Genomic DNA, 8901 nt, shown 5'->3' on the forward strand with positions numbered 1-8901 from the left:
TCAGTGGTGCTGCCACTAGTGGGAGTGCTAACATACACAGATATGTCTTTGCCACAGGGTTGGGCCATCGAGACTAGAGAGTGGGCCACATGAGTGGCACTCTCACTATACCACAGGATTGAAATCAGGCATGTGCACCAACCATGGCCTTCCAAGATTAAATACATTGCACTTGGTTCTCTTTATCATGCCTTCTTCGACAAAGTTATTATTAGGGGCAAGTTTCATTGCCAGCAAAAATATAAGGCAGCAAAGGAGTGCACAGCAGTCAGCATGCACTTCACAGGTGCCCTTACTTTGTGTCACTTTTCACTTTGCCAGGGATTCATTGACCCTCTCTCTCAGTCCCCCCACCCAGCCTCCTCCCCAAAGTGCACCCAGTCCCTTCTCCTCCCGCTCCTACCCAGCACTTCCAGACTACTGAAAACAAGCAGATTCCTGAAGCATTAGGAGGCAGGGAGAGGGAGGGGTGCAAGCCAGCCAATTCACAGTGCTCTGGAAGTGCTGAGCATAAGGGGGGAAGGAGGGTAGGTAAATGCAAAGTCCCCAGTGTGCAAGAGGCAGAGGAGGTGGCAGGGTGTGCACACAGTAAGGATGTTAAGGACTAGTCAACTTATTGGATAGTCAGTCAACTAATCAATTACCCTCCCCCCCCGCTGTCTTTATCTGATAGAGGCAGCAAAAGTGAGGGAAGAGTGGGTACTTCAGCTGAGCCTGGGATCAGCTGTGCGGCACTACCCCTTTGAAACGCGGCATTTCAGAGTGGCAGCTGCCACGTGGAGTCCGGGGTCAGCTGGGGATGTCCCAACTGACCCCAGGTTCTGAGGAAATGCTGTGTGGAACCCAGAGTTAGCTGAGTCATCCCCAGCTTATCCCAGGTTGCGTTGAAATGCTGTGCAGAGCCTGGGATCAGCTGGGGACCCCAGGCTCCACGCGGCATTTCAAATCGGCAGCGTAACATGGGAGCCCGAGGTTGGCAGGAACTCTGATTCCATGAGGGCGCTTCTGCTTTGAAATGCTCAAGAGCCCTTGCTGGGGACTTCTGTTTATTTAAAAGCTGGCATGCCCACATGCAGCCCGGAGTCAGAGGGACTTCCCACTGGCCCTGGGCTGCAAGCAGAGTTCCACATTCCTCCTTGGAAAGGTACAAGGAGGAATGCAGAAGTGCCTATTGACTAGTCGATGGAAATTCCATCAACTACTCAACTAGTAAATTAACTGATATTTAACATCCTTAGCATGCAGGGGCACATGCAGAACCCTGATAGGCCACATGTAGACCACAAGTTACCCATTACTGCTTTACCATCATATCCTCTAAGTTGTCTTGGAGCAGGATTAGAAGCCAGTGATAGAACCATGCAGACCATCCATATGTATTTCTATTACTATACTGTCTAGACCTCAAAGCAGGTCTAGACAACGTGGTAAGAAAGTATAAATAGCTGCAGCTAGTCTACGCTAGTTCTTCCAAAATGGAACAGTAACAGTGAGAGTTTTCAAAAGATGTGTAGACTTGGTCAGAATGTCAGTCTGATTACACTGAGTAGAGCAGAGTATTTGGAAAGTTGTGGGAAGTTAATAAATCCTTTGCAAGGGGTGTGAGAATGTCATCCTATGGAAGATTTCTTATGCATATCTAAAAATAAAAGATATAAATAAAAAAATAGGTAGCCACATAAGCCATCCCAGACAAGAATGGTTATACAAATTCGATCTCAAAGCTGGGATGAACGAGAAGGAATATTCACCTTCTGCCCCACAACTCAAATGTCAGCCAATTGTTTATCAAAATCCAAATAATCAGAAAGTCTTTACCACTGTATTTCTAGACTTGCTTTTTAAAAGCAAGTCTATTTGACTAATTTTAAGTAAGCAGTGCACAGTCAGTGCAGAGTATGCCAGCTCATTTATGTAAAATGTGTTGACTTTTAGATATCTTGTGTCCATTATTTCCAGAAAACAGCTTGCTGTTTAGCACAAAGAACAGTGAAAATTCCAGTCTGCCAAAACCCCAACAAAATTTACACAAACAGCAGTGCTTCAAAGATTAAATACAGCTTCAAGGGCCACACACCATACTGCTAGGAACCAAATTTAACAAAAGAAAAGGAAATTTTTTGAAAGCCCCAAACAAAGGAAACCAAATTATCCTACAGAAAACAAACTCTGGCTACGATTAAGTTAAACCTTGCAAGGAAAGAATAGAGGAAGTCAAGAATTTGAAACATATGAAAAATAATTTTTTCCCCGAGGAAGAAGAATGGCAAAAGGAAGTGCTAGAGAGCAACTCACACTTAGAGGAGAATTATTTGGACATGCTTTGCCCCTCAATCTGTCTGTTAAAAATTGCTGGCTGACCACCATTGAAAGAATTAAGGTACTGCAACCAAACAATGCTAGGATAATCAAGGAGCAGAGTAGTTAAAAAGGAATTTCTGTAGGAACACAAGAATGGTAACCGTGGAGTAGATCAGGCATGCAAGTCATTTACATTATTTTGAATCAGACTAACAGTGGGAATACTACTTCGTTGTGCACTGAAGATACAGTTTGCCACCAATTCATGTCCCTTATACCTGAAGTGTTAGTGGATCAAATCAGTAACAGATTGAGGGCAATACTAAAACATTTGTTTAAGAGATTCAGAATCATTTAGATTATTTACTGACTCTTTGTTGGGGATATCATATTCCAGGCATAAATATTTAAAACAGCATCCCTACCTCACCAGCAAGTTTCCTATGAGATCTGAACAGACACAAGTTAATCAGAGGAACACTTGTGCCAGAGAGGTTGTCCTTTTGCTTGAGAAGGAAAAAGGATTAAATAAAAGACTTCATTAAACTCCACTTACCACTTCTATAGAAGACTCATTTGCCACAATATTATTCAAACCAGGCATGATTTTGCACCCAAAAATGAGTTCTAAAAATATTTTATATCTGCTTATGCATAAAGGCCAAGCATTTTCTGTTTCTTTCTGATTTTTGTAAAAGGTATTTGCTCCTTAGGAATCCATCTGTTCTTGTTTGTTAGTCCTCACTTCAAGATGAGTCAGATGGAAGATGTCAGAATATTATAAAACTTAAAGCAATACAATGTGCAGATGAGCTGCCCTGTGTTTCCAATGTCCCATTTTTACTACTAGAAATCTTGAACAATATTAGTTGGACAACAATAAACGTTTTCCCCAAAAGCAAAGCAGCTCTTGCAAATTCTTTGGAATCAGTGTCAGAATCAATGTTAGAAATACATAATTTGGTAAAAGTCTTAAATGCCAACACCCTTGCCTTTTTTAAAGGTATTTTGTAGAGCAGATCTGAGTGAGATGCTGCCCAGGGGCAGAATCCAGTCCACAGACTGCATCTGGACGCTATCTATTTACATCCTGCTTCCCAAATGCCACCAAGTTTCCAGGTAGTGGCCCAGGCAGGAGGATCCTATTTAAATGGCTCCCAGCTGCAGTACTACCCTGACAGTGGCGGGAGCTGTCTTTTAACCCCAGGCAGTTGCCAAGTAATGCAGTAGCAGCGGGGATCCGAACCGCAAGCCCTTTAAATTGCTTCTATTTAAAGGGCTCACAGCTCCCAACCCCGCCACTACCATGTTGCCGGGGAGCTGCCCAGAGTTGCTACCACTGTTTAAAGAGATTCCAGTCATGGCACTACCCCAGCAGGTGCCAAAGCCGCAAGCCCTTTCAATTGCTGCAGCAACCCCGGGCAGCAGTGCGGGATGTCAGCCGGCTCCTCTAGAATGTGGTTGGAGCCTACACATAGCTGTCAACATTAACCAATAAGCCCAGACTTATCGGTTAGACATTTAGACAGTTATATGGTCACATCCCTGCATGCAATATGAATGTCAAAAGGAACAAGCAACATAATGGGGTGAACTATTTTCATAATCCCTTGTAAAGCCTTTGTACCCACTAGAATGCCTGATCTCCACTGGCATCCACATGCTGCTATGAATCTCTCCTATCTTCTGTGCTCCACCATTGTCCTTAGAAAATACTGGAAGTGTTGGCACACGCACACATACACACTGCACTAGGTCTGGAATAGTGTAGTCGATTTACCAATAAACAAAAGCTTATAGGTTAATGCTATAGACGACACACACACCCCTTGCCGGTACATTTTTTGGCAGGCTGGCCAAGCTGAGTCTGGGCTTGTGCTGGATTTGGGATCCTACCCCTGCTGTAGCTCTGCATTTAAAGTGTATTAGGAGCCGGGCAGACAGACAGCCCGGCTCAGCTCCAACTTGCATGGGGTCGAGGAGCTCAGACCCCTGCCCCTGGACAGGGGCTGCTGCCACCCCGCACTGCTGCCTCTGTATCAGAGGCAGCAGCACAAGGTGAGCTGGTTTTTCGAAAGAGGCAGCAGCACAGAGTAGCAGAGGGCTCCCTAGGAGTGAGGCTGGAGCACACTTGGCTGCTGGTCTCATCCCTGGGGACTATAGAATAGTAACTGATAAGAATTCATGAGGTTAACCAACTATTACATTAACTGATATTTAACATCCCTGCTCTGCACTACAGTTTGAGAATTACCTCTTAAGTCAAAGATATATGGGTTCTAATAATTTATGTACTCAAGAATATCCCACCCCCTCCCCCATCTTGTTTTCCATTCTCCCCATTGATCTTCACATGCTTGGTAAGGATCACTGTCACGTGATCTTCCACAGGGAGTCCCTGACACCATTCAAAGGAATCATAGTTGGGGGTTACTGGTGAAGCATTAACTCATCTCTATTTCCTGGCCTTCAGACATGGGCAGTTGGTTAAGGTGCCTCCTAAAGCCCCACCCCTTCTGCGCAGGCCATGCACCCCCACCACAGGGAGGGTGGGCCACGCACCACCTTACTTCCCTAGCCCCAGAGCAAGGGGAGGGCCCACGCACTCTGAGGCAGAAACACTATGATCCCAGAACACCTGCAGTAGGCATTCTGGGGGCAGAGTGTAGATGAGACCAGGCTGGAGATTTGGGAAAGCAGTGCCTTACCCCGCCTAGCATACCGGCCATCAGGCTTTCAGAAGTTTAGTGCCCTTTGCACTTGAAGGCGCAAGGGAACCCTAGAAGCAACCATAACTTTGCATTCATTGAACTTTTTGGCAGCAGAGCTTAATGCATCTACATTGTTGACTAAAGTCAGCTCACAAGTGAAAGATATCAACTAGTTTTTATTCATCATATAGATACAATCCATATCCAAGATTTGTTTTAGTTGTAAATGTAAACCATAACAAGAAGTATGTTAAAGTGTGTGGATTAACACAAAAAGTTACCCTATGTTCCTAAAGAAGCTTGCATAATGAAAACATGCTGACTGGCATCCAAAATGCCAAGAATCTCATCTCATACTACTTCAGAGAGATTTATTTTCAAGTCTCGCCATTTTTGTGGCAAGTGTTTTATTTCAGTCATGTACCAGAACAATTAAGTGTTCCAAGTCTGGAGACTAATAAATGTAACTAGAGGATTAATCTCTCAAAAGAATAATGTTTGTATCTGCTATAAGTAACCAAAATGAGAATCTAACATTGGTATAACGTGTAACAATTTAATTAAAATAAAATTCATTAAAAAAATGAAAAGGTAATGGCATAGTAGGAAACATTGAAGATTTTTGAAGAGGCTAAGAATAAAGTCTCAACACCACAAAAAATGAGAACTTCCGAAGACAGGACTGAGTATGATCAGCATTGTTTGTCTGCAATCCACATGGTTGCCACAGAAAATAACCTTAAATCAGAGACACAAATACTCCAGGATATATTAACAATACATTGTCATAGCTAATCTGCATTTGTGCAGAAGGATAGTTCCTCAGAAGAAATACTTAATAAAATTTACACAAAGATCTTAGATTTGATACCCTGGCATCTTAACAAAAGTTTTGCAATATCATACACTTTGAAATTCCTCTTTGTTACAAACTCTCATCCCATCACTATTCCTTTACTGCTTAAAGAAATCACACAAAGAATTATGTGAAAACAACTTTCATATTAGCTACTATCTGTCCCTTCTAAGATTCCCAAGCTCCTTTTATTGACCCCATACACAAACATTTTCAGAAAGAAAAGCAACAGACGACATGGGCTAAAACACTGAAGTAAGCTTGGATTTGTCATTATGTAGTACTAACAATTACAGGCTCTCAAGGAGGGGGGGAAAGAAAGGTGTGGTGGTGATTTTTTTGTTTTAAGTAGAAGACAGGTGTAAAGTAACAAACCTTAAGTGTACCACCAATCAAAAAGTGATCCAAATCCTCAATTCAGCTGGGCTTTGTTTTAACCTTTTTGTAAGAGCAGACCAGTTAACAAAAAACTGTTAGAGGAATTGGCATAAAAATGGTCCCTTCTAGTAGAGAGGAATCAACACCTAGTTCTCGTAAGCTTTGCCTTCACTAGCAAAACTTCATAGGTGGAAGTCACCAGTGGTACAGCTACATCAATGGTAGAAGCTGAAGTGCACACAGGAGTGAGGCAGCTAATTGAGAGATTAAAGTCTCACCGAAAGAAGTGCTCAACACATTTTATTCCGTAAAACAAGCCCATAAACACACACACACACACACACGAATCCCCCCCCCCTTATCTGCATTTAGTGTTTTTTAATTCAATACCTTACTCCTGGTATCTTTAAAAAAAAAGTTGAGTATTGCACTTAACACAATGATAACATCAGTGAATAACCTCATTCCCATGACAAAGTAGCCTGTAATGAATATAGTCAAGGGATTCCAGACACATGTTCGGGATGGGGTGGTAGGGGAAGAAGGGGACCTGTTCCAACTGGTGGAAACTTCAGCTCCTACAATGTTAGCAACACAGTAGCCTGAATACACCCCGAAAAGCAGCCCAGGAGAGGTGTGTGGCTTTGATCAGTCTGCTCAGATACAGAAAGGAGAACCACCAAGGGAAACCCCTTGCGATAGGACAAATCGGTTGCTAAAAAGACCCTAGGAACTAGCAATACATTAAACATTTAAGCACATAAAGCAAAAGACAATCGCGTGAATACACCTGCCACTACGCGACTCAGTAAACTTTATGCCTTGTACAGCAGCAGTGCAACAGCCCGCTCAGTACTTCGGCCTTTACAAGCCTGTTGCATGAAAACAGCAGCATGGGAAACTTCGTTTTAAATGGAAGAGTAGCTCTGCAACAGAGTTCAGTACTAACCGCAGAAGCCAACCGATCCCGATCCCCCCCCCATACACATCCACATCCACACACCTTTTTACAGTAAGAGGAAGGGAACTGGGTTTTGCCAAGCGCAGGAAGAACCTGAGCTCCAGCTCTCGGACGGTGCCTCCAACGCTCTGCCTCGGCGCAACTGCGCGCTCAGAGCCTGCAGCCAGGCAGGTCCCCTCGCCACCCAGGAGAGCAGGGGACGGGACTGCAGAGCGGAGACGTCCCCAGGCGCGCCCCAGCCGGTGCAGAAAGGAGACTCACGCGGCGCGGGCTGCTGCTGCTGCTGCGCTGCTGCTGGCCCAGGCTGCACAGCGAAGGGCCAGGCAGCCCCAGGCGCTGCCCACTCCGAGCCGGCTGGCGGCTGTAAACACGCCGCGGGGGCCGCTTTGTTGCCTTCTCAAGGCAACGCACGTGGAGAGGCGGCGCCCGCAGCGCGTGGCGCCCGGGGAGAAAGCTACACACGCCCCGCCCTCCCCCGCGCTGCGCTAGGATTGGCCAGCGCGGGTGGCCAGTGGGCGGGCCGCCGCCCCTGGTTGGCGGCCGGGTGTGTCTGTCCGGCGCGGCTCGTGGAACGCCGAGCGGTGGGTGCAGGCGAGCTGCGGGCTTCAGGCAGCGGTGGGGTTCTGTCCTGCTGCGCTCGTGCGGGCGGGACCCGGGCGCCGCTGCCCCACCCCCGTGCAAAATGTAGGCACATTGTCGGGCTAGCTGTGCTGTGGGGCCAGCCCCCCTTTGCCTCTGCCCCCGCTGCAACCCTTCCTCGCAGCCCCTATCCCGAGCGTACAGCGCCTCTGTCCTGCCAGATCCTTAGAATAATCCCTCTCCTGCCCCAGGTTAAACCACTCTTCCCCCCCACGTACAAGAGGCTTGCATGAGCATCTCATGGGAGCCCACTGGACCTGGCTCTTCTTCCCGGCCTCAGCTGCTCCCTCTTGCTCCACCAGGGTTGGCCCTAGAGTGACCAGAAACCCTAATGTTGCTGGGACCCTCTGCTATTAGGTGCTTTTGTCTTATATGTGCAACTATATCCCTCTTGGGGAAAAGTGTCCTGATTTTTCACACTTGCTATCTTTCCACCTATGTGGACTGTTTATGGCAGGAGTGGGGAACCTTTTTTGGGGTCAGGGGCTGCTGCCCCCCCGCAGAAAAATCAGTTGGGGGCCACAAACCAAGTGAGCAGCAAAATGTTAAAAAAACCCTCATTGACATGGCCCCTGACGGAGAAGGAGAAAGACATTCCCCACATTACCCTTGCACACCAGAGCATGGGGGGCCCAGGCTAGTAGACTGTGTTTCAGCCCTGCAGTGGGGCTACGGGACAGGGCTGGTGCATCAGTGTAGGCTCCCCAATGCTAGGGGGCCCTGAGCTTTGGGGGAGGGCAGATCCAGGCAAGCCAGGGACTGCATACAGCTCCTAGCCCTGGGGGTCCCCACCCCTGCTTTATGGGATCTGGGTAGACTTTCAGCACTGAGCACAAACTGGAATGGTTGGACTGATGGGAGTGGCAAGGAGGAGGAGGAGTGGGTTTCCTGGAGGGGGTGGGGGCCAGAGTGAAAACATGGTTGTGGGAGTATATGTATAGGGCATATTTACTATCTAGCTTTTGGAGAATTTCTCTGGTAAGTCTCAAAAATCTCCAACATTTTAGCAGTCCTTTGCAAAGCTAGAAATATAGGGTGGATTCAGTCCTGAGAGA

The 8901-nt window shown here is 46.5% G+C and overlaps 1 protein-coding gene across 2 annotated transcripts in view; it reads right to left on the reverse strand.

Annotated features, from left to right (window-relative positions):
• FRMD1 (FERM domain containing 1) overlaps positions 1-7673 on the reverse strand; it is a 63455-nt gene extending 55782 nt beyond the window's left edge. Inside the window, exon 1 of one of the 2 annotated variants that reach the window (XM_075924662.1) lies at positions 7469-7673. The gene's annotated coding sequence lies outside the window, so the exon portion shown is untranslated. Of the gene's footprint in view, positions 1-7249 lie in introns of both variants that reach the window. The other variant, XM_006122927.2, reaches the window with a different exon arrangement.
• Between the last annotated feature and the right edge of the window lie 1228 nt (positions 7674-8901).

The sequence above is a fragment of the Pelodiscus sinensis genome, chromosome 3 (assembly GCF_049634645.1).
Source record: "Pelodiscus sinensis isolate JC-2024 chromosome 3, ASM4963464v1, whole genome shotgun sequence".
Lineage (NCBI taxonomy): Eukaryota > Metazoa > Chordata > Testudines > Trionychidae > Pelodiscus > Pelodiscus sinensis.